The 26,625-nt window shown below is 40.1% G+C and overlaps 2 long non-coding RNA genes across 6 annotated transcripts in view; one reads left to right on the top strand and one right to left on the bottom strand.

The window, feature by feature from the left end:
- Positions 1 to 26,625, top strand: part of LOC125782217 (uncharacterized) — a 530,592-nt gene that overhangs the window by 294,560 nt on the left and 209,407 nt on the right. Inside the window, exons 1-2 of one of the 5 annotated variants that reach the window (XR_007424831.1) lie at positions 1,252 to 2,331; positions 3,912 to 3,981. This is a non-coding gene — a long non-coding RNA (uncharacterized LOC125782217). Of the gene's footprint in view, positions 1 to 1,251; positions 2,332 to 3,597; positions 3,982 to 26,625 lie in introns of those variants that run through there. The other 4 variants (XR_007424829.1, XR_007424832.1, XR_007424830.1 and 1 more) reach the window with 4 other exon arrangements.
- On the bottom strand, positions 4,914 to 5,941 carry LOC125782221 (uncharacterized). The gene is made up of 2 exons (XR_007424836.1): positions 5,856 to 5,941; positions 4,914 to 5,084 (listed from the first exon to the last, which is right to left on the bottom strand). It is a non-coding gene; the product is annotated as an uncharacterized LOC125782221 (long non-coding RNA).

The raw sequence follows: 26,625 nt of genomic DNA on the forward strand, positions 1-26,625 counted from the left end.
TTTAAGCATGAATAAAAATAAAAATGAATATAAAATAAACAATACAGTGACATTTGCCAAAAGTCATAGCCTAGGTTGGACTCTTTCAAATGGTCATTGATCTGTTTTGGCATTATGGAAAAATCATGAGAAATTTAATTTTAAACATGCATACATTTTTTTTATTAATATAAAATAAACAATACAGTGCAATTTACCCAAATTTGCAGAGGTAATAGTCTAGGATGGACTCTTTTAAGAGGTACTGGATCTGTTTTGGCCTTTTGGGAAACTCATGAGAAATTTAATTTGAAGCATGGATTGAAAAAGTAATATTAATATAAAACTCTCTCTCTCTCTTAAAAACCGATGGGATTGTTATGGTATTATATCAAATAGATAATGTACTGCACTAAATCTACAGTGAGGTGAGTTATTTTAATCCGTTTTCTTCTCGTTTCTGGGCTTAATGTATGTCTGAATTAATATAACCGACTGAAACGTGTCTGTCTCTCTCTGTGTTTTTTAGCGTGCTCTCCTCCTGCGCGTCTGTTTACCGTAAAATCGCGCGTATACGCGCGGATAGCTTGACTCCGGTAAAACACCAGCATAGATATACTCCTTAATAACTGCCCACATCTTCCCCAAGGTACACAATAAGACACTTCAGCAGACACAGCCGGCCCATCGGGAATCCTCACGAATCTCCCGATTAGCCACTCCGGGCCTGGACACACTGACAAAGTTGTAATTAACTGATTTCCAATTTCCAGTCTTCATTATTCATCTTTTAATAATGCTTTTTCCGCCCAATTCCTTTGGAGGGGAGTGCAGACATATGTTCTCAGTCTTCAAACTGATTGGGCATAAAAAAGGCCACTGCAAATTTCATATTTCTTTATTTGTGGATTTCATGCATCTGTTTGCCAGTATTCATGCCCTTACTGCTGTCATTATCAGCCAGCATTGGCAGAGCAGCCAAAAAAATATTGAGAGCATGTGTGCTGTTTGACAAAAAAAATTATATAAAAAAAAAAACACTTGAGGCTTGTAATGTAAAGACAGCCACTGACACTGGTGATTTTTTTTTAGATTTTATATAACATTTTATTATTTTATTGTTTATTCTATTATAATTCTGGTCTAAGTGATTCCTAAATGGCCAGTGAGTTTATTTAACTGCGACTGAGTGAATACAGCCCAAACCCAAGGTGTGTTAAAAACAGTTTCTTTAGTCCGGTGTTCTGTCGAATTTTGCTACCCATCGATACATGCTTCCCAAAGGTACTGCGCATGCGCCGACCTACACAATTTAATTCTTTCTCGTGTTTTATGTATAATTAATCTGGTTTAGGGGGCGTTATGTGCATTACACAACCTGGACGCACTATCATTGCACAGAAGTGTAAATGGAAACTACAAATTACACTTATTATCATAAATAAATACAAAAGCAGTTTGTAATGAGCTATATTTACTATAACTTTGCCATGGTACAATGAATTATGCACTCCAAATCTACTAACGTACATCTACTGGAATATCACTGGGTACATGCCCTAAAATAGTGCTTCTTTTGTATTTTTACAGTTAAATATTCATTGGGGCAGCACGGTTCGACAAGGTAGCAGAATTCGACAGAACGCCGGCCCTCTTTCTCCAGTCCAGCTCCGCCCGCCCTCTCATCAACAGACTTTTGGAAGAAACCAAAGTCACTGGAAAAGAGGGGGAGATCTGAGATTTTGAGGCATGATATTTAATATAATTAAAATAATATATTTCACCGTTCCTATTAAATTATGATTATTTACGTTTATATCTCACGTTTTAATACAATATAACATATAATGAATATATTAAAACACACAAATTAAAAACCTTTCGGGCAACAAAAAAACCCCGAACCTAGTTTTGAATGGTCGTGGCTCCACTCCACTGAATCAGTAGCCACAACAAAGACGTCCTTTTCTCCGGGAGCTGCATGGGGACTGCAGGAGTCCAAAGCCTCGCTGTGTTTTATGGGGAACAGTTATTAATATTGGGTCAAATAATCCAGTATTTCTTCACTCTGGTGCTGAAGGTCCGCTGCGCTGCTCTTTATTGTGTTTCCCATTTACTCTGTTTTCATTTAAAGCCCGTCAGTCTTAAAACAGCGGCACTAGCGGGCCTCCAGCGGGCCTTCAGCACCGATAGTGATTATTACCCTGCCGGATTAGATTAGAGCAGCGCGGCGGAGCTCTGTAAGTCCCGGTGAGTAATTTAGTTAGCTGACTGTTTCAGCTCTCGGTGAAGCGCGGTCTTATTATGATACTTAAACGGCGCTGGGTGTTTGTTTTGTTTCTGAACGAGCAGGTGCTGCTGCAGGTAATCGAGCTAACTGTAGCTAATTAGCTTAGCCAGCCATCCTCCACTCGCTAGCTCGCTAACGTTAGCTATCTTACAGCGTTATTCGCCATTAACACGCTTTAAATAGTCTTACCACTATTTACAGCGTGTTAATGGCGAATAACGCTGTAAGATAGCTAACGTTAGCGAGCTAGCGAGTGGAGCATGGCTGGCTAAGCTAATTAGCTACAGTTAGCTCAACCGGCTAAGCTAATTAGCTACAGTTAGCTCGATTACCTGCAGCAGCACCTGCTTGTTCAGAAACAAAACAAACACCCAGCACCGTTTAAGAGCTGATTCACGACCTTCTCTCCCAGCACAGGGTGTGTTTTTCTCAATCAGCAGCAGCTTTTAAACCACGCTGTAGTTCAGTAATAAGATCGCGTTTCACCGAGAGTTGAAACAGCCAGTTGGCTAACGGTAGTTAAAATACCTAACAGGCCTGAGAGCTCCTCTCGGTACTCCGGTCTAATTCGGCAGGGTAGTTGTAGATATTTAATTTCTGAATCTTATTAATACTGAATTAAAGTATGGTAATCTGGCTAATGTTAAAAAGTCAACTAGCTTTTTACCAAAACACTTTTAGTTAATTTATACCTAATTTTAGCGGTGATGAATAAAAAATAAATAAAAAAGGGGGGGGGGGCGTCTGCGCATGCGCGAATATTAGCGGCCGTCTGCGCATGCGCGAATATTTGCGGCCGTCTGCGCATGCGCGAATATTAGCTGCCGACTGCGCATGCGCGAATATTAGCGACCGACTGCGCATGCGCGAATATTAGCGGCCGACTGCGCATGCGCGAATATTTGCGGCCGACTGCGCATGCGCGAATATTAGCGGCCGACTGCGCATGCGCGAATATTAGCGACCGACTGCGCATGCGCGAATATTAGCGGCCGACTGCGCATGCGCGAATATTTGCGGCCGACTGCGCATGCGCGAATATTAGCGGCCGACTGCGCATGCGCGAATATTAGCGACCGACTGCGCATGCGCGAATATTAGCGGCCGACTGCGCATGCGCGAATATTTGCGGCCGACTGCGCATGCGCGAATATTAGCGGCCGACTGCGCATGCGCGAATATTTGCGGCCGACTGCGCATGCGCGAATATTAGCGGCCGTCTGCGCATGCGCGAACATTGGCGCATGCGCAGACGGCCGCTAATATTCGCGCATGCGCAGACGGCCGCAAATATTCGCGCATGCGCAGACGGCCGCCCCTTTTTTTTATTTTATTTTTTATTCGTCTTGTGGGAACACACCGCTAAAATTAGGTATAAATTAACTAAAAGTGTTTTGGTAAAAAGCTAGTTGACTTTTTAACATTAGCCAGATTACCATACTTTAATTGAGTATTAATAAGATTCAGAAATTTGCTGGAAACTGGCTGTTTCAGCTCTCGGTGAAACGCGATCTTATTACTGAACTACAGCGTGGTTTAAAAGCTGCTGCTGATTGAGAAAAACACACCCTGTGGTGGGAGAGAAGGTCGTGAATCAGCTCTTAAACGGCGCTGGGTGTTTGTTTTGTTTCTGAACAAGCAGGTGACGCTGCAACTGGATTTTATAAAGATATGAGAAAAGAATGCTTTCGTCGTGGATTTAACATGAAAAGGTAAGCTGCTGTTATGTTCTGATCTGTGCAGGCAGTTAATGCACTTAACGTAACTCCGTTAGACAACTAACTTACAGAGCTAGCGTTTGTTGTGTCTCCGGCTTAGTTTTCTGCAGTCCATGATTTATTAGCTAAGGTGTTTAGTTTATTTTGACCCCAAACAGCAGCATTCACTGCATTTTGCATACTATTAACTAACCGCGTGAATCCACTGTACGTGCAAGTTAGCGTTAACTTCATCACGAGCGAGTAACGGATTAGTAAACACACTCTTGTCTTTTTTTTTAATCCTCACAGTTTCTGTCAGAAAACACTGAAAGAAAACTTCTCCTCTGTCTTTGTTTATACAGCGATGGTTTGGGTTTAAAGCTGGGTTTGTTGTGCTGGATATTTGGTTAGGAGCAGGAGATTTTATAAGATGTGTGGCTGCATAATTGTGAACTGAGATCGCGGTCTGTGAAGTTACACCCGCAGCTAACCAGTGACTTTAAAAAACAAATAAACACAGCTGTGACTGGACTTTATGGGTTTTAAAAAATGAGTTAATTACTTTTAAAAGACTAGGCTACTAATGTTGGCCCTGCTGAGTCCAGCTGATCATCCAGAAATAAACATTACCTATGCTGGTCAAAAGCTATTTAAAGAGCTAACCTCCCAGGGTGTGTTTGTTTTTTTTCTGGTTTTGAGCATTTTTTAAGGAGGGAGTGTACGTCTGTGCTGCAGTAGAAGAGTGTAATTTTAGAAAAGTTGCTGTATTTGTCTCACTGTCTTAGATAGTATAGACTTTAAACATGTTACTAAAAATTAACACTGGACCGTGTTTTTAAATACTTGCCATTCTGGATGTCCTGAACATTTTCATGCAGGCCTGTGTTTTAAAAAATATATATTTTATTCATTCTATTTTATGTCGGTTAGTTTTATTTATATAAAGTAAGACCTGTAGATCTACTTTATTGGATAAATTGATACAGCTACCATGAACTGTTTTGTTTCTGTTCTGTAAAATCAGGCCCAGTTCCAAAAGACACAACATCCTCAGTGTCCTGGAGCTCCAGCTGAAGCACTGGCCACTCCACCTTCTCCATCCCCACCCAAAAGAGCTTAATGAATATATGTTAATACATTAATAGCTTAATATTATTACTCTATTTGTTCTTATTACTGACTTACCGGGGGAACTAATTAAGGGACGGAAACACACACAGAGAAATGTGTTGGCAGTGCTGTTGCTAATTGTACTGAGTGTCTGCAGTGTACTGGGAGGATTGTGCTGGGTGCTTATTGTTTCTCAGGTGGTAAATCATGTTTGTTGTTGAATGTGCATTTTTTTTCCTTCCCATCTTGTAAAATCCTGCCTTTGCAGTCCACTTTAAAATATTTCCAAACAGAGAGGTGTAATACGCTCTTTCGATCTTACAGCTGCTGCTCACACTGCTAATAAATAAAAAACAAACCCAGTTGATTTTATCGCAGCGCCAGTACCCAAACCCGACTGACTAAAACTTTCAATCGTAACCACCTTACACTTAACGATTGAGATGACACGACCGCAACTCAACTGCAGCTCGACTCTAGCCAGACTCTCGTGATTTTATCCTGACTCTGGAAATTTGTCTGCAACTGTGAAATCATTGGAAAATCGTTAGGTACCTGAACACTCTTCTCTCTTCACCCTTAATGTAGCAGCTACCCACTGAATAACTGTTAGCCTGTTCTATAGCGACTGTAATTTTCTTCTGTCTGTTTCTTACACTGTAGGTACTTATATATATTTTTTTATTGAACGTGGCAGCGTGCCGACAGTCACAAGTATTGCAAATGTTGGGATAAATTTCAGCCAATTTAACTTTACCTGAATGTGCTCTGTGTACTCTGCAGGTACTTCTAAGGCAGCTAGTTGAAGGCGTGATTGAGGTCCATGCCAGAGGGGTTCTGCACTGTGACCTCAAGCCATAGAACATCCATAGAACACACACACACATACACAAAACACATGACGGCGGAGCTTAAGAGCAACTGGCTCCGTGATCTGGATTTGGTTCGGTTTTGCGGCGTCGGACGTAGACCAAACAGGTCCTCGCTGTAAGGTGAACCAATTTATCACTATACCTTAAACAGAACCATGTAGCGGAGTGGGAGAAGTGCTGCTACCATAGGAATGAACGCAGCAGCAGCACCAGTTCACCATTCAACGTTAAACAAGGAACTGTCCCTGGCACATCTTCCAACTGTGTACCAGGTTTTGTATGCACTACAAGTTAAGATGTTTTGCATATTCATGAGAAAAGATCTCATTTTATAGAACACTGGCACTTATTTAAATGCTTTGTTTTGCAATTCAAGCCCAATAGGGAAAAATATTTACTTAAGAGCATATAAATTGTACTTGTTTTCTATTGTCTACTTTGTAAGTTTTATCAAAAAAGGGCACAATTTTATTTATTTCTATTTGTTTTTAAGGGTGTGTTTATTTATTTATTTATTTTTTAAGTTTGAGGGTGCATTGTGTCAGTACCTAAACTATGTTGGAGAAAGCTTTCTAAAAGTCACTAGATGTTCTCACTGTTTACAATAGGTTTTTTTGCTTGTTTCTGGTTGCACTTTAACCACAAATGGAACATTTTAAGTGAAAACAAATTAAATAAGAACTAGTTTTAACCATTTCTTTAGATTTCTTAAAAAATCTAAGATTTTTTTTTTTTCGGCCGTATCGCCCAGCTCTATACTCTAGTTTAGAGTTTTTTTTTATAAAACACACCTAAGGAAAATAGCAGGTATTAATAAAGCTATTGATTCCATACTTTTAAAAAGGTAATGATTTTCTTTAACTATATAAATGTTTTAATCGTTTTGTGTATTGTATGCTTTTAATTGCTTCCTGTTTTGTATTTGTGTTCATGTACTTAAGGCTTTAATCCTTTTATCTTGATATTGTTTATCTTTTGATGTTTATTAATTACTTAACTGTATTTATCTTTATGTAGTATACTGTTAGTGTTTTAATCCATACACTTTTTGTATATATTTCTTTTATTGCTTAGTTACTTGCTTTATTAATGGTTATTGTATTGGTGTTTTAGTCTTATTTTGGGCTTATATTCATTAAAAACATTTTAACGTTTGTCTCTTAGTGCTTTAATCAATTAATATTGTACTTCCCTTTTACTATTTTACTATCAATCTTTCTGTACTTAATTATACATTTTTTTTTATTTATTTTTTTATAAAATTAAAGGCGGGTTTATTAATTGTATGTCTTTATACGGGATTTTATATTTGCATTGTATATATTTTTGTTTCATTTAATGTTTATGCTCTTTGTCTTTTTCAGATTTTTACATTTTTAATTTGTGTATTGACCCAAGGAGTATGGGTTCCTCTCAAGGTTTCTATCTCTCTTTCTGAGAGAATTTTCTTTGCCGCTGTCTCCTTTGTGCTTTCTCAAAAGAGGTTTGGACACTTTTTTTTTTTTTTTTTTTTTTTTTAACTGTTCTTAATTTTGTTTGTTTCTTAACTTTGTCAATAAATGTTTTTTTATTGCTATCACTTTTGTCTGTTTATTTGATCACACTATCGCTAAGTTTCTTGAAATGTGTTTATGGAAAAAAAATAATTTAAATATTTTATTAAATGTGGATTTGATGCCCACATTCAACCACTTTTTAACACTTCAACTAAACACTGAAAGAATAAATCAGAAATTATTGATTTATTATTAATGTAATGAACAGAGATGTTCTGAAGTTAAAAGCTGATTATCCCATGTGTCTCATATTCCCAAATATGATAAGGTTGATAAGGTCATGTCAGCTCCAAGGACAATTTCAGTTTTGTATTTCAGTGAAAATTATTCCTTTAATTGAATTTATATAAATAATGTATCTGGTAATATACAAAGGCTCTCGGTGTTGTTACACCTTTTTGTTATACTTAAAACCAAAGTGTAATTTTCAACAACTCGCCTCTATGTGATGTTTGACCACTTAGGAATTACACTGACATTACTTCTACAAGTCATGGGATAGTAGGTTTGAGGCTGATCATGAAGTGTTACCTCAATGTATTGGCCAGTAATTTATTATTGAAGGTTATTCATTCAAATTTATTGTGACTGGTGGTCTGCCTACAATTGTCTGTGCAACTCTGAGAAATATCTATATACAACTTTTAAAACGATTAAAGCTTTGGGATTTACATGTGCAAAATTGAGCCCTGCATACAGAAATATACTGATAACTTTCTGATGCTTTAAAAAATAAGAATCAAAGGAATCAAATTCCAAAAGATAAGCATTAGCATTTCAGAAGTACTGTCTGAGGTCAGCATACACACTAGAAAAACAGAGAAAAAAAATCACAGTTCTTACAGTCTGCTTGTCTTACCAGGTTCCATGAGACACTGCAGCATCCCTTTATTCATCCAATGACATAAATTATACATTAATAAAACATCTGTTTTATTAGAAATACTTGTTCAAATTACAAATTAGCACCCACAACTCCACAGAGGTTGGAGGACCATAATTTAATATAATTATACACTGCTCAAAAAAATAAAGGGAACACTCAAATAACACATCCTAGATCTGAATGAATGAAATATTCTCATTGAATACTTTGTTCTGTACAAAGTTGAAACAACAAAATCACACAAAAATCATCAATGGAAATAAAATTTATTAACCAATGGAGGCCTGGATTTGGAGCCACACACAAAATTAAAGTGAAAAAACACACTGCAGGCTGATCCAACTTTAATGTAATGTCCTTAAAACAAGTCAAAATGAGGCTCAGTATTGTGTGTGGCCTCCACGTGCCTGTATGACCTCCCTACAACGCCTGGGCATGCTCCTGATGAGGTGGCGGATGGTCTCCTGAGGGATCTCCTCCCAGACCTGGACTAAAGCATCCGCCAACTTCTGGACAGTCTGTGGTGCAACGTGACGTTGGTGGATGGAGCGAGACATGATGTCCCAGATGTGCTCAATCGGATTCAGGTCTGGGGAACGGGCGGGCCAGTCCATAGCTTCAATGCCTTCATCTTGCAGGAACTGCTGACACACTCCAGCCACATGAGGTCTAGCATTGTCCTGCATTAGGAGGAACCCAGGGCCAACCGCACCAGCATATGGCCTCACAAGGGGTCTGAGGATCTCTTCTCGGTACCTAATGGCAGTCAGGCTACCTCTGGTGAGCACATGGAGGGCTGTGCGGCCCTCCAAAGAAATGCCACCCCACACTATTACTGACCCACTGCCAAACCGGTCATGCTGAAGGATGTTGCAGGCAGCAGACCGCTCTCCACAGCGTCTCCAGACTCTGTCACGTCTGTCATGTGCTCAGTATGAACCTGCTTTCATCTGTGAAGAGCACAAGGCGCCAGTGGCGAATTTGCCAATCCTGGTGTTCTCTGGCAAATGCCAAGCGTCCTGCACGGTGTTGGGCTGTGAGCACAACCCCCATCTGTGGACGTCGGGCCCTCATACCATCCTCATGGAGTCGGTTTCTAACCGTTTGTGCAGACACATGCACATTTGTGGCCTGATGGAGGTCATTTTGCAGGGCTCTGGCAGTGCTCCTCCTGTTCCTTCTTGCACAAAGGCGGAGGTAGCGGTCCTGCTGCTCGGTTGTTGCCCTCCTCGCCTGTCCCCTGGTAGCGCCTCCAGCCTCTGGACACTACGCTGACAGACACAGCAAACCTTCTTGCCAGAGCTCGCATTGATGTGCCATCCTGGATGAGCTGCACTACCTGAGCCACTTGTGTGGGTTGTAGAGTCCGTCTCATGCTACCACGAGTGTGAAAGAACCACCAACATTCAAAACTGACCAAAACATCAGCCAGACAGCATAGGTTCTGAGACGTGGTCTGTGGTCTCCACCTGCAGAACCACTCCTTTATTGAGTGTGTCTTGCTAATTGCCAATCATTTCCACCTGTTGTCTATTCCATTTGCACAACAGCAGGTGAAATTAATTGTCAATCAGTGTTGCTTCCTAAGTGGACAGTTTAATTTCACAGAAGTTTGATTTACTTGGAGTTATATTGTGTTATTTGAGTGTTCCCTTTATTTTTTTGAGCAGTGTATATTTAAGTTACATGATTTTGAGCATATTACTACATTATTTTGCCTTTCAAAAAATGCCAAGTGAGCAAATCAAATCTAAAACTTTTTTTTTGTTCTCCCTCTGCATGTGATACATAGAGATCAGTAACATCTTTCAGTAAAAAGGGAAAAGGAAAAAAATACAAGCTACAAAAAATGTAACTTTCAAAATAAATTCATGGTGATCACTTGATTATGACAGAAATGGACACCTGCTAAAACCACATACCTATCCTTTTGGTTTGAGGTAAATCTGTCTACCACAAACCAAAATATACAATTACAGTAGAGGAATCCTGCTTTAAGATATTTGGCCTCAGATGCATCAGTAGCACTTTACAATTAATTTACATTGTTTAACCATACTTATGTTAGAATGCCTCAACTAATTATTATTATGACACTAGTTAAGATATTAATTCCTACAAAATGTTAAAACTGATATCGCAATTCATCTTTATTTACAACATTCTTAAGCATTACAATTTAGAAATGTTAAATAATATTTACCACTTAATTACCACTTAATGTTTATTACAGTCGTAAGTACTGTTATTTTTTACCCTGATTGTAAAGAGTTACAGATGCATCAGTAGCTGGGTAGAACAATATGAATATGACTGCTGTCTAAATAAATTAAAAAGGCATTTTTTTTTACGGCAGCCTCACGCTGACACAGGGTCCCAACCAGTGATGTTAGTAACGCGTTACTCTAATCTGACTCTTTTTTCAGTAACGAGTAATCTAACGCGTTACTATTTCCAATGCAGTAATCAGATTAAAGTTACTTATCCAAGTCACTGTGCGTTACTCTCTCTCTCTCTCTCTCTCTCTCTCTCTCCACCTCACACACACACACACACACACCGCGTTCCCTTCCCCATCCCCCTCCGCTCTCCCCCAATCACACGCGTCTCGCTTTCTCCCCTGTCTCTCTGTCTCTCTCGCGCTCGGCGTGTTTTTAGTTTCCGCCCATTCTCGTTTTTCCGCCAGTTCTCGGGCTCCCTATCTCTTTATAAAGGCGGGTTTTCCCGGCCACGTCCCAATTCACTAGCCAGGGCAGCGGTCTGCACAGATCTGATTGGCAGAGGAGAGCATTTGAAGATTTTACACCACACGTGATTGGTCTGTGAGTTTCCCATGCCGCAGAGTGCAAAGTTCTGACGCTTTAAATGAACACTGTCAAAATTAAATCCTTCTCAGTAGTTTATCGGTTTGGGTCCGCATTGGACAACGTCTGCATATATGTGATCCCTGGCCTCGACCATATACACGGTTTTGTCTTATCAAACCACTCCTTGTTGCCCTGCAGAGAACAACAGGTTCAATATTCAGTTTTACAGTGTTAAATATGTCAGGTCAAGAAAAACTTTTTTTATTTTATATTTTTTTTATAAAAACAAGTATTTATGTTAAGTGAAATCAAGAAAGACCATATTTTATTTTTTATAAAAAAAAATTATTTATGTTAAGTTAATTCAAGAGAAATGGTCTTTTAATTTTATAAAAATAAATAGTTCAACTTTAAATGTCTAGAGATACATTGATGCTGTTAAAAATGCTTTTTCCAATAAAGGGAGTATTGGTAAAACTGGTTATAATGTTTATGTTAAGGCGGCGGGACGTGGTGTGTGCAGCTGCTTAAAGTAACTAATAAAGTAACTTGTAAAGTAACTTAGTTACTTTTGAAATCAAGTAATCCATAAAGTAACTAAGTTACTTTTTAAAGGAGTAATCAGTAATCAGTAATCGGATTACTTTTTCAAAGTAACTATACCATCACTGCACTCTACACACACCTCACACTCTACACACACCTCACACTTTACACACACCTCACATACCTCACACTCTGCTCTACAGCCTACTGCAGGGTGGAGACTCACAGCCCCGGTAACAGATATCACACATCATACCTCACACACCTACCTCACACTCTACACACACTTCACACCCTACACATACCTCTCACTCTGCTCTTCAGCCTGCTGCAGGGTGGAGACTCACAGCACAAGTAACATATATCACATCTCTACACATACCTCACACTCTACACACACCTCACATACCTCACACTCAGGCTCTTCAGCCTACTGCAGGGTGGAGAGTGATAGCCCAGGTAAGAGATATCACATCTCTACACATACCTCACACTCTACACACACCTCATACTGTACACACACCTCACGCTCTACACACACCTCATACTCTACACATACCTCACACTCTCTACACACACCTCACACTCTACACATACCTCATACTCTACACATACCTCACACTCTCTACACACACCTCACACTCTACACATACCTCTTACTCGACACATACCTCACACTCTACACAGAACTACTCCCATAATTCACCTGCACCCACTATCAGCCCTGACTACAACTCCCATAATTCACCTGCACCCACTATCAGCCCTGACTACAACTCCCATAATTCAGCTGCACCTACTATCAGACCCTCACTACAACTCCCATAATTCACCTGCACCCACTATCAGCCCTGACTACAACTCCCATAATTCACCTGCCCCTACTATCAGACCCTCACTACAACTCCCATAATTCACCTGCACCCTCTATCAGCCCTGACTACAACTCCCATAATTCACCTGCACCCACTATCAGCCCTAACTACAACTCCCATAATTCACCTGCACCCACTATCAGCCCTCACTACAACTCCCATAATTCACCTGCACATACTATCAGACCTCACTACAACTCCCATAATTCACCTGCACCCACTATATTCTTTTCATAATTTTTTAAGTTTTTCATGTGGACACATCTGTAAAACAAACACGGTTCTTTATGGATCCAAACGTGTGACAAAATTGACTATGGCTATTAATAGTTATTATGAAAATTTTGTTAATAAAGAGAATTAAAAAGGGGGAATTAAAAAAACAATTATCCCTCTCATTGGTCGATATCTGTGAGAACACAAGAAAATGACCAATAGTATGTTCGGCTGAAACCTGATTAACTGCATAACAAAACATTTAACATTTGACCCTGCATTAGTTCTGTACTACTCCTTTAAAGTTCAAGGAGGTTTTTGTTCCACAGGGTAAAAACAGTGCAAATGTGCCCTCAAATTATAGAGGGTGTGAATCCACTGGACTGAATACTAATTACAGTAATAATCTATATTAAGAAAGAAAGATCTGACTACAAACATGTCAAACTACCTTTAATCCTGCTCACCCAAAACAAATGCACTGTAAATACCCTCAGATTAAAGCTATATTTCTACAGTTTAACCTCACAGTCACTGTTGAGTACAGAGACAAAACAGCACAAATTATACAACTGTGCAATTACTTACAGGCGTACAGTACTCTGAAACAGTCATTTATTTATGTGGAGATGACACACACACACACACACACATTTGGATAAAGCCAATTCACTGCAGCAGTGTGTGTAAGAGAACAAAAGAGAGAGAATGAAAATGTCTCTGAAACATCACGGCTGCTTCTGTTGTTTGTGCTCCGCTCTTGATTCAGTTCTTTTGATGTAGAAAATGATTCATCTTTTTCACTCAGTGGGTCAGAATGTGAATACATTGTTGCATAATAGCAATCAGCCCCATTCTGCAGCTCTTTTTTTTAATGGATTAACGTGTGGAACGCTTAAAACAAGACATACATTGATCATTTGGTGATTTAAAATCACAGTTACTACAATATTTTATACTATATGTATAGCATACCATATTGTAGTAATTGTGATTTTTGTGATTATGTGATGTGATTGTCACAAAGCCCAAACCAAGCACAGACAATCGCAGATACCAATCAAATAATTTATTAACAAGACTTTCGCCCAATTTATTCTTCTGCGTCAAACCTACGGCGTAGCCTACGCGTCACCGCATACCCTACACCATAACTTGACGCGCACCTCTCTGGGAATGTAACTACACGTCACGTGACGCAGACAGCTGCAGCTGTGATTGGTCCACCGGGCCTTGCGCCCCCTCCCATATATTCCCGCCTTCACAGTTTAAACAGCGGAGCGCCGCAGAGCCACTGCACAGAAGTATAAAGCACTCCGCTCTGTAGCACATTTTACAAAGGCTATGCTGTAGCCTCACGTGATCAGCAGAATCAAGGAAGTCTGGTGTGAGTGCATGCTGGGAATTGGAGTCTTTGTTGCTAAGTTCAGAGTCTGGTTGATGGTAGTGGTAGTATCTACAGGGGCTGGACAATGAAACTGAAACGCCTGTCATTTTATTGTGAGAGGTTTCATGGCCAAATTGGAGCAGCCTGGTGGCCAATCTTCATTAATTGCACATTGCACCAGTAAGAGCAGAGTGTGAAGGTTCAATTAGCAGGGTAAGAGCACAGTTTTGCTCAAAACATTATGGGTGACATACCAGAGTTCAAAAGAGGACAAATTGTTGGTGCATGTCTTGCTGGCGCATCTGTGACCAAGACAGCAAGTCTTTGTGATGTATCAAGAGCCAGGGTATCCAGGGTAATGTCAGAATACCACCAAGAATGACCAACCACATCCAACAGGATTAACTGTGGAAGCTGTAAGAGGAAGCTGTCTGAAAGGGATGTTCGGGTGCTAACCCGGATTGTATCCAAAAAAACATAAAACCACGGCTGATCAAATCACGGCAGAATTCAATGTGCACCTCAACTCTCCTGTTTTCACCAGAACTGTCTGTCGCCACAATAAATTATTGTGATTTAAAACCAGGTGTTTCAATTTCATTGTCCAACCCTGGAATGTGTAATAATAGATGTATACATATGTATAATATATATTGGTATCTATTTGCCTGTTATCACAACAAAAATTTTGAATAGTATATGGTACTACAAATACTGTAGTTGCAATACACAATATTATTTTTGCCACTGAAATAAGAACATTACTGTAGAATATTAATGCAGCAAAAATTATTGATGTTTTGTCCATATAAGGCACAATAAGCCACTATCAGAATCCAGTATCTTAATAATAATAATAAGCCCCAATAGTATTTATTTAATTACCTATGCAGCAACATGTCATATATTTTTATTATATGTGTATATATGTATATTGCTTGCTGTACGGCACATGTGCACACACACACAAGCACACACACACACAAAGTGAAAGGGGAAAATCTTCAAACGCTCTGAGGGCTGCTTTATGATTGCATAGAAGCTTATTGACACAGCTGCAAACTCCACCTTCCACAAATGGCTGTTAGTTAGAAGGCAGTGTGTGTGTGTGTGTGTATGTGTGTGTGTTTGTATGTTACACATCAATCATCTGTGAGGGGTTAAAAGCAGCATAAAAGCACCACCACTTACATCAAACCAGCCTTCAGAATTCTCCAAGTGAGAGGTCACAGTAAACATCACAGCAAAGAGAGTGTGTGTACGTGTGTGTGTGTGTGCATGTGAGTGTGTGTGTGTGTGTGTGTGTGTGTGTGTGCATGTATGTACGTGTGTGTGTTGAATCAGTTGTGGGTATAGGTTGCGGAAATTTGAAGTAATTTTTAAAGCTTCAGTTAATTAAACTTAAATATTTATGTAAGTATGCCTAAATTGTAAGTTAACTTGTAAGGTGTTGAATGTAGTTTTTTTTGTTGCTTTGCACAATGTACAGTGCCCTCCATAATTATTGACACCCCTGGTTAAGATGTGTTCTTTAGCTTCTCATAAATTGAGTTTTGTTCAAAATAATATAGGACCACGATGGGAAAAAAAGTAAAATACAACCTTTAACTCAAGTAAATTTATTCAGTAGGAAAAAAATCCCACATTAAGAAATTATTATTTAACATCAAATCATGTGTGCCACAATTATTAGCACCCCTGATGTTAATACTTTGTACAACCCCCTTTTGCCAACAAAACAGCACCTAATCTTCTCCTGTAATGTTTCACAAGATGGGAGAATACAGAAAGAGGGATCTTTGACCATTCCTCTTTGCACATTCTCTCTAAATCATCCAACGACCTGGGTCCTCTCCTCTGCACTCTCCTCTTCAGCTCACCCCACAGGTTTTCAATGGGGTTGAGGTCTGGGGACTGAGATGGCCATGGGAGGAGCTTGATTCTGTTTGCGGTGAACCATTTCTGTGTAGATTTGGCCACATGTTTAGGGTCATTATCTTGCTGAAAGACCCAGTGACGACCCATCTTCAGCTTTCGGGCAGAAGCCACCAGATTTTGTTTTAAAATGTCCTGGTATTTTAGAGCATTCATGATGCCATGCACCCTAACAAGGTTCCCAGGGCCTTTAGAAGAGAAACAGGCCCACAGCATCACTGATCCCCCCCGTATTTCACAGTGGGCATGAGGTGCTTTTCTGCATACTCAGCTCTTGTGTTACGCCAGACCCACTTAGAGCATTTGTTGCCAAAAAGCTCTATCTTTGTTTCATCTGACCAAAGCACACGGTCCCAGTTGAAGTCCCAGTACCGCTTAGCAAACTCCAAACGTTTGCGTTTACGATTGTGAGTGAGAAATGGTTTCTTCCGTGCATGCCTCCCAAACAGCTTGTTGGCATGTAGATAGCGCCTGATGGTTGTTTTGGAGACTTTGTGACCCCAAGAAGCTACCATTTGTTGCAATTCTGTAACAGTGAGCTTTGGAGAACTTTTTATTTCTCTTATCATCCTCCTCACTGTGCGTGGTGGCAAAATAAACTTGCGTCCTCGTCCAGGCTTGTTTACCACTGTTCCAGTTGTTTTAAACTTCTTAATAATTCCTCTGACAGTAGATATGGACAGGTGTAGGCGAGTAGCGATTTTCTTGTAGCCATTGCCTGACTTGTGAAGGTCAACACACATCTGCCTCACTTGAATGGTATGTTCCTTTGTCTTTCCCATGTTGAAGATAAATGGCCTCTGTGTCACGTCATATTTAAACCCCAGGGAAACAGGAAGTTGTGAATTACTAATTAAATGTTCCTACATACTCTGATCAACTTCGTAAACTACTGTAGAAGTGACAGAAATACTTTTATTAAATTTATTTCCTAAGAATTGTTAGGGGTGCCAATAATTGTGGAACAGGTGATTTTATGAAGAATAATTATTTCTTAGTCAGGGATTTTATTTCCCCCTTAAAATTTACTTGAGTTAAAGGTTGGACTTTACTTTTTTTTCCCATCGTGGTCCTATATTATTTTGAACAAAACTCAATTTATGAGAAGCTAAAGAACACATCTTAACCAGGGGTGCCAATAATTATGGAGGGCACTGTATATATTTTATACAATGTAATGTGAGTAAAATATATTTATATTTGTATTTTTTCTATATAGGCTTGAAATAAATGCTGTAAAATGAACAGTATAGCACACAGCCAACAAGCCTAAGGTAGCCTGGGGAGAAAGACTATACACTGATAGTAAGTGTCATAAACTGGAAGACAAGCCCAGTATGCCAATATGTGTGCCAGAAGCCAGTGGAAACAGACTAAACTCAATTATAAGAAAGAAGATGTGGTATTTGAATGTATATGTGAAATGCATTTTTGTTGAACAATGATTAAAAACGTCCAGTTTTCCTTCCTCTAAAATCCAATTGTTCTTGTTCTTTGTAAAATACAGTAAGTCTCTCTGAGTTGTATATGGATGCTGCACATGAAACGCTTCCTAAAACTCCATTGTCTGCAGTAGATAGTAAAAACGAGTCGATTAGGAAAAGCACTGTGTCTATGTCAACCCGTGATTTACTATTCATGGCCATGCCCACCTTGGTATGGGACCGCCCACAGGCAGAGCTGAAGCTACGCAGTGACACCATCTCGTCAGATAGGACCTAAACTACAGCGTTAAGAACAAAATGCCACATTTTTTTCTGTGTTATTTGTGCAAATAACACATCAGTGATAGGTAGGTGTGTATGTTTAGAACATTTATAATTGTTGTGCTGTGTGTTTTATTATTTAATCATTAAATCAGTGAAAGAGTTCTGTTTACACTAGTTACTTAGTTAGCTAGCTAGCTTGTGTAAGTAATTATAGGTTTACAAAGGATCTCCAGTGGATTTCGCATTTATAGAGAATCTAAGAGTCTACTCGCACTAGGAAATACGTGCCGTGCCCTTTCAAAGCAAAGCACGGCTCAAACGACTAGTGTGATCGCTCTAATCCATGCCTGGGCCCACTTGGACTAGTTGTGTCCCCATATGGGCCCACTTATGTAGTTGTGTGTGGTTGTGTGTATTTGATAGTGGATGGTTCAGGGTGGGTGATGTAAAGCACGGCTGTGTGTAGTTGTGTGTAATTGTGTGTAATTGTGTGTAGTTGTGTGTATTTGATAGTGGATGGTTCAGGGGGGATGATGTAAAGCACGGCTGTGTGTAATTGTGTGTAATTGTGTGTAGTTGTGTGTATTTGATAGTGGATGGTTCAGGGGGGATGATGTAAAGCACGGCTGTGTGTAGTTGTGTGTAATTGTGTGTAATTGTGTGTATTTGATAGTGGATGGTTCAGGGGGGATGATGTAAAGCACGGCTGTGTGTAGTTGTGTGTAATTGTGTGTAATTGTGTGTAATTGTGTGTAGTTGTGTGTATTTGATAGTGGATGGTTCAGGGTGGGTGATGTAAAGCACGGCTGTGTGTAATTGTGTGTAATTGTGTGTAGTTGTGTGTATTTGATAGTGGATGGTTCAGGGGGGATGATGTAAAGCACGGGCGGGTAGAGAAAGGCGGGAATGCCCCCGGGGCGCTTTCTCCCACCACATCAATCAGCGCGAGAGTGAGCGGACACCTCTTACAGGTATTGATTTTCAAATCGATGATGGCTAGATTTGAGGGGAGGAATTTGAAGGGTGACCTCCTCTTTCTTCTCCTTCATTCAGTAAAAGTATCTCTCCTTTCTTCGGGTTTCCTCAGCACCCTGCTGCCCTGAAGTCCTGCTGTCACCTGCTGTCACCTGCTGGGGTCCAGAGGTCTCGCTGCTCTCTGATAATAATCCCAATAATAAGACCAGGACAGGTTCACTGTAGCTCCAGTGCTGGGGATAAAGCCGTGATTGGCATTATGCTCTAATTATCACGTTCCACCTTAAATAGTGCAACAATTAGACATCATTTAAGATGGACTGGAAAGTTGAATAAGAAGCTGCTTTAAGCTGATTTAAGAAATATTTAAAATACCTGAATTTAGCTTTTCTCCAGCATCACAGGAGCTATCAGCTACCAGTATCTGCAGCGGGGCTGATTACAGAGTATACCATCCAGATCAAAAGTTCTTTGCTTTTTGCTTTGCTTACTGGAGCACAACATATTCAGCTCTGTGAGCTCTATCAAAAGCAGACTCTGAGGAAAGCTGAAGCTATATTGTCCTGTCCAGACCATCCCCTGCTAGTGGAGTTTGAAATGCTTCCGTCTGGCAGGAGGTTTAGAGCACAGGCTGGCAGGACTAAACGAAGTAGGGTCTTCTTTACTTCCACAGCCATTAGCCTGTTGAACTCAAAAACTACTTTTCTGTACAATGACATGTTTGATTTGACTTGATTCTATTTTATTCATTAATCCTGGGGGTTGGGGTACAGTACAGTTTCATGTGGGATTGTGCAATTATTTTGTGTTCATGTTGTATGTGTAAATGTTGTGTGTATTGCTCAGTTGTTTATGCTGCAAACCAAATTTCCCCTGTGAGGGACAATAAACCGAACTAACTAACTAACTGCTTTGTTGTTTTTTCTTTTTTTTATTTCATTTTCTATCTAAAAAAAACACGCCTTTTAATATGATTATTATTATGTAATATTAGCTTATGTAGCATCTGCTATGTATTATTATTCAGTAGCTATTATGAATTAGTCATCATCCACGAAGTACTAAGTACTAGGGCTGTGAATCTTTGGGAATCCCACAATTCAATTCAGAATTGATTCTTGGGGTCACGATTCGATTTTTTTCAGATTCTTTCAAATCGGTTGGATTTCTTTTTCTTCATCCTCCATACTTTAGCGGCGCAACAACAAACACTGTAACATGACACTACACTACTACTTTTTAACTGTCTCGCGGAGCTCAGCTACTGTCGCACAGAGCTTTTTAACTGTCTCGCGGAGCTCAGCTACTGTCGCACAGAGCTTTTTAACTGTCTCGCGGAGCTCAGCTACTGTCGCACAGAGCTTTTTAACTGTCTTGCGGAGCTCAGCTACTGTCGCACAGAGCTTTTTAACTGTCTTGCGGAGCTCAGCTACTGTCGCACAGAGCTTTTTAACTGTCTCGCGGAGCTCAGCTACTGTCGCACAGAGCTTTTTAACTGTCTCGCGGAGCTCAGCTACTGTCGCACAGAGCTTTTTAACTGTCTCGCGGAGCTCAGCTACTGTCGCACAGAGCTTTTTAACTGTCTCGCGGAGCTTTTTAACTGTCTGGCGGAGCTCAGCTACTGTCGCACAGAGCTTTTTAACTGTCTCGCGGAGCTCAGCTACTGTCGCACAGAGCTTTTTAACTGTCTCGCGGAGCTTTTTAACTGTCTGGCGGAGCTCAGCTACTGTCGCGCGGAGCTTTTTAACTGTCTCGTGGAGCTCAGCTACTGTCGCAAGGAGCTTTTTAACTGTCTCGTGGAGCTTTTTAACTGTCTGGCGGAGCTCAGCTACTGTCGCGCGGAGCTTTTTAACTGTCTCGTGGAGCTCAGCTACTGTCGCAAGGAGCTTTTTAACTGTCTCGCGGAGCTCAGCTACTGTCGCGCGGAGCTCAGCTACTGTCTCGCGGAGCTTTTTAACTGTCTGGCGGAGCTCAGCTACTGTCGCACAGAGCTTTTTAACTGTCTCGCGGAGCTCAGCTACTGTCGCACAGAGCTTTTTAACTGTCTCGCGGAGCTTTTTAACTGTCTGGCGGAGCTCAGCTACTGTCGCGCGGAGCTTTTTAACTGTCTCGTGGAGCTCAGCTACTGTCGCAAGGAGCTTTTTAACTGTCTCGCGGAGCTCAGCTACTGTCGCGCAGAGCTTTTTAACTGTCTCGTGGAGCTTTTTAACTGTCGCGCAGAACTTTTTAACTGTCTCGCGGAGCTTTTTTAACTGTCTCGCGGAGCTTTTTAACTGTCGCGCAGAACTTTTTAACTGTCGCGCAGAACTTTTTAACTGTCTCGCGGAGCTCAGCTACTGTCGCACGGAGCTCTTCCTGCACCCCTACTAAGTACTCAGTATTTAGTGTGTAGTATGGTTTGTAATTATGAGGGTAGAGAACTGCAGTGTTTTCACACATACAGACTGTTGGAGTTCATGAGACGTAATAAATAGCCACAATATAATTAAAGAGCCAAGTGGTAATTAAATCAGCCAATCAGTGAGCAGCATTCTTGGCTGTGGGTTCTGACCCTGATGTTTCAGTATGTACACTGACAGCCTCAGTTAAGAGATATGAATGGCAACTTGATGGCACTTCTCTGAATAAATCGGTGCCCTGGCTGCCGTCTCGTCAGTGTGCGGTAAGAACACCAAACACAGCTGGCTCTCAGGGCGTCCACCAAATTAATTTCATGCCTCATTTTGTCCTCTAAAGTGGGCAGGACGGAGAACAGGCAGGACGGAGAACAGGCAGGCAGATAATGACTGTGTTGAAACTTGCTTGAGCGAACATTTGTTACAGTTGGCGCGTAATTGGCAACGCCGCCGGGGAGCCGCAATCGGCGAAAAATCAAACATAATGAACAATTTTATTATGATTTTCACAACCTATTTACCGCACACTGTGGGGCGGCTGCTGGGCCTTCAATAGACACGTCATAATTGGCGTGTGATTGGACACGGCCGTGTTTTTGAGAAGATAAAACCGCAATCAATCGTACGGCTATCTGCTACCGCTTCAATAACGACCAGCAAATTATTCCTGTTGTATCCAATCATTGCACTTTTTCACGATATCCATAAAGAACGGTCCTATTTTTGTGGTGTTCTCCAGCAGAGAGCTATTAGAGTTGAGCCTTGATGGCAAGGTGGTGGGCCGGTTTGAAATATTGACACTTTTTGTGTTCATTCCTTCCAATTAAGAGAAGCAGAACTGTTGACACAAAAAATGAGGTGCATTTAAAGCTGGTATTGAGTTATTGAGCTTTGAACACAGTCAGTTCAGTAAGATTCAGTAAGATCTGTCTGTTTTCTCGCCTTTCAATGCTTTCACACAAACACTGTTCATTTGTTTTTTACTATTAACTCTAATAAATGTGTTAAAACAGCTGCTGCAAATTTTATTGGTAACACTTTACTTGGATGGTCCATTTTATGGCCTTGTTGATGCTTAACTGACATTCAACTAACACGTAATTGAATGTCCATTAAATTTAACTTATCCTTATGTTGAATGTAAATGATTCAAAATAGAACCTAACCGTGCACCTAACCCTATCCTTAACCCTTAATCAACCATAAAATCAAACCCTAACCCTAACCTTAACTTAAAATCTAACCTACACCTAACCCTAACCTTAACCCTTAATCAACCATAAAATCAAACCCTAACCCTAACCTTAACTTAAAATCTAACCTACACCTAACCCTAACCTTAACCCTTAATCAACCATAAAATCAAACCCTAACCCTAACCCTAACCTTAACTAAAAATCTAACCCTACACCTAACCCTAACCTTAACCTAAACTTAAAATCTAACCCTACACCTAACCCTAACCTTAACCTAAACTTAAAATCTAACCCTACACCTAACCCTAACCTTAACCTAAACTTAAAATCTAACCCTACACCTAAAGCTAACCTTAACCTAAACTTAAAATCTAACCCTACACCTAACCCTAACCCTAACCTTAACCTAAACTTAAAATCTAACCTTACACCTAACCCTAACCCTAACCTTAACCTAAACTTAAAATCTAACCCTACACCTAACCCTAACCTTAACCTAAACTTAAAATCTAACCCTACACCTAACCCTAACCCTAACCTTAACCTAAACTTAAAATCTAACCCTACACCTAACCCTAACCCTAACCTTAACCTAAACTTAAAATCTAACCTTACACCTAACCCTAACCCTAACCTTAACCTAAACTTAAAATCTTACCCTACACCTAACCCTAACCCTAACCTTAACCTAAACTTAAAATCTAACCCTAAACCCAATCCTAAAATATTGAGATAAGCGTTTGGGTCAGAGTTGAATGTACGGTTATATTCAATAGAGAATCATTTACTTTCATTTGCATTTAATAGAGATGTAGTTGAATGTTAGTTGAATGTCAATTGAGCATGAAAGAGGCCATCAAATGGACCATCCAAGTAAAGTGTTCATTCATCATTTTTGCCAGGCAGCACTGCAGTCCATGTGCAATGTGTAAAAACAATATATATTATTACTGGAAAGTTGGGCTTTTTCAAGGGTTGTTCAGTAAAATCAATAGTTCTGTAGAAACATGACAATTCAAATGAGCATATATAAAGGATTTCTTTGCCGGATTCTTTATTCTAAAGAATATTTTGCCTATGAAAAAACCTGTTGTAGGTGGCTTTTCATAGAAACATTTAGAAACAGCTAAACCATGATGTTGAACAGTCTTTGTTTTCAGTTTATTTGAGAGTTGTGTTTTAAGGCTCCTATGTTGCCACTTGACATTGAGCTTCACAAACAAAGGTTGTGTTCCAATAAAATGAATGCACCTGCCTAATTTTGTTTAAACAATTATTGCACACTTTCTGTAAATCCTATTAACTTTACTTCATAAATTTTACTTCTCAAATATCACTGTGCTGTTCCAAATCAATGATTTATAAAGAAAAATCATGAAAATTTTCAGGGTGCCCAATCTTTTTCATACCACTGTAACCATTGTTTCTACTAAATAATCTCTAAAGAACTTCTTTAATTCTGAAACATTTCTTTGTGTCCTTCCACACTCTTAAAAGGGATGTTCAGTAATGGCAGGTTAGGGGCACTCTCTCCTCATCACTTACATTGTGATGCTGGTAGGTACAGGCGTCTGTTAGCTGATGTATCAAAGCTGGGCATCCGGCGCTTTCCTCCGAGCGTGATGTGATGCTGCCTAGCGATGGAAAGTCTAGTTGACTAGTTGGAAAAGAGGCGGAGTCTTACTTCACATGTATCGGAGGAGGCGTGCGCTGGTCTACGCCCTCCCAGTGTTGGGAGCATTGAGGTGAAGGGGGAGTTCATATGAATGTGGATTGGGGAAAATTCATCATATTTTATTTAGGTTTAAGGAAAACTCTTCTAGAAAAGTTTTTGTCAAGAGTAGATGATGTAAAATAAATGGAAATAAACGTCAGAACAGTCGAGAGCAGTCTGCCAGGTTTAAGTTTATCTCCCATTTCACACGTTTAATCTCTTTAATGTACTTCCCCCTTATGTAAATGATTTGGCCTTATTTCCAGCTATAGATGGAGGATATCAAAAGCATGCAAATGAGCAACACCCAGGCAGCCTCCATACTTTTCCCACATCATGATTTATTCAAATATCTCCTCTCTAAACACACAACAGTCTTGTTCCTGAACAGATTCAGGCCAGTCATTATTGAATAGTGTGGCGCCATCCCCTTTCAGCAGCGTGTTATTATCACAGTCGCAGTGCTAAACAACACACTCACACACTTTACACACACACACACACACAGCTCCGCCTTCAGAACGGTTCCACTGAACCACAACCCTAAAACCACCACACTCACCCTAATATAATAACACACTATATAAAAATGACACTCTGTATGTCCAGCCGAGTTACGACTTTCTCACTCCTCCAATCGATGAGGATTTTTACAGCCATGGTTTCTTTTTCCTGTTTTTCTTTAAAAATATATTTTCTCATATTTCATCCATTTTCTCCTCAAATTGGAAGGACAATATCCCACCCGCTCCTTAGTCCTCGCCCCAACTCTTGTAATGCTCACAACACTAGAGGAGTAAGGATGAAGTACAGGTGTTGGGCAATGAAACTGAAACACCTGTCATTTCAGTGTGGGAGGTTGCATGGCTAAATTGGAGCAGCCTGGTGGGCAATCTTCATTAATTGCACATTAAGCACCAGTAAGAGCAGTAAGAGTGTGAAGGTTCAATGAGCAGGGTAAGAGCACAGTTCTGCTCAAAATATTGCAATGCACACAACATTATGGGTGACATACCAGAGTTCAAAAGAGGACAGATTGTTGGTGCACGTCTTGCTGGAGCATCTGTGACCAAGACAGTTCAACCACATCCAACAGGATTAACTGTGGACGCTGTAAGAGGAAGTTGTCTGTAAGGGATGTTCGGGTGCTAACACGGATTGTATCCAAAAACATAAATTCCACGGCTGCCCAAATCACGGCAGAATTCAATGTGCACCTCAACTCTATTGTTTCCATCAGAACTGTCCGTCGGGACAATAAATTATTGTGGTCTAAAACCAGGTGTTTTAGTTTCATTGTCCAACCCCTGTACATGCCTCCACTGTTATATGTGAAGTCAAACTCCACCTCTTTTTGAGCATCACAAAGCATTTTATGGAAGGCACAGCACACTGAGTCTAAATATAAACCTAGACCTAACCCTCAGTGATGTTTCTGAAGATGTTCCTCTAAAGCTCCCTTACCTTTCTGAACAGAAATCTCTCCATGCAGCAAATATCTCCATTAAACTGCAGAAAACCAATCCAGATCCAGTCTCAGAAACACTCAGACTCTTAAACTGAATAAACGATTTCTCAGGATCAAAAGAAAACGAATGCCTCCGTCCAATCAATCCCTCACCTCTCGCCCAGATGAGTTAAATATCACGTTATTGACACAGCAAGAGCACTGCCTAACAATGTCTCCGGGGAGCGTGGGGGAGACTGAGGTTACTCCAATGGAGATATAAGATGGTAAGTAAAGATCTCAGAGCTCACGTATGTTAAACACATATGTTACTTTGGTTTCCACTTTCCAATTGTTGTAGCTTACAGTCAAAGAAACTTAGTACAAATCAAATTATGGACCACCATCCATCCATCCATCCATCCATCCATCTATCCAGAAATATGCACATTTTCTAATGTCTATATATAATAAAAACCCAGCTCAAATGAAATCTAAAAAAAAATTGTAGCAGTATTGAGTATGGAGAAGGGATTTAGGAGCCTCCAGGATTTCCCAGCATGCTCAATTTGGATGTCCACTGGTGAAGCATGATCTCTTGGTGTTGTGTTGGAGGGTGGATAAGGGTCTCTGCCAGCGAGGAGAACTACAGCTTGTTTTGTGATCGTTCACGCTCTCTCATTTTGTAAATAAGCTTTGCTCAATGGGACCATGGTCTGCTATGGTTATAAACCCCAACCAGGAATTAGTGCTGGAAAGTTAGTAGTTTTGAAAAGTTAACAAATAATTAAAAATGAATACTGTGGAATTAATTTCAAACATTTGAGAGTTAACACTAATTTGTGTTCTACAGAGTTCACATATAACTTTTTTTGGCAGAAAACTGCAATATGTTTATAATATATGTTTTATATATTGGAATAGTGTTAAATGTAACTGTTTAATTAATATTATTGTGCACCATAGTGACAGTTTTGTACCAGTTTTTTTCTGAGAGTGAAAAAATGAAAACAAAACTTAAAAAATAAA

The sequence above is a fragment of the Astyanax mexicanus genome, chromosome 16 (assembly GCF_023375975.1).
Source record: "Astyanax mexicanus isolate ESR-SI-001 chromosome 16, AstMex3_surface, whole genome shotgun sequence".
In the NCBI taxonomy this organism is placed as follows: Eukaryota; Metazoa; Chordata; class Actinopteri; order Characiformes; family Acestrorhamphidae; genus Astyanax; species Astyanax mexicanus.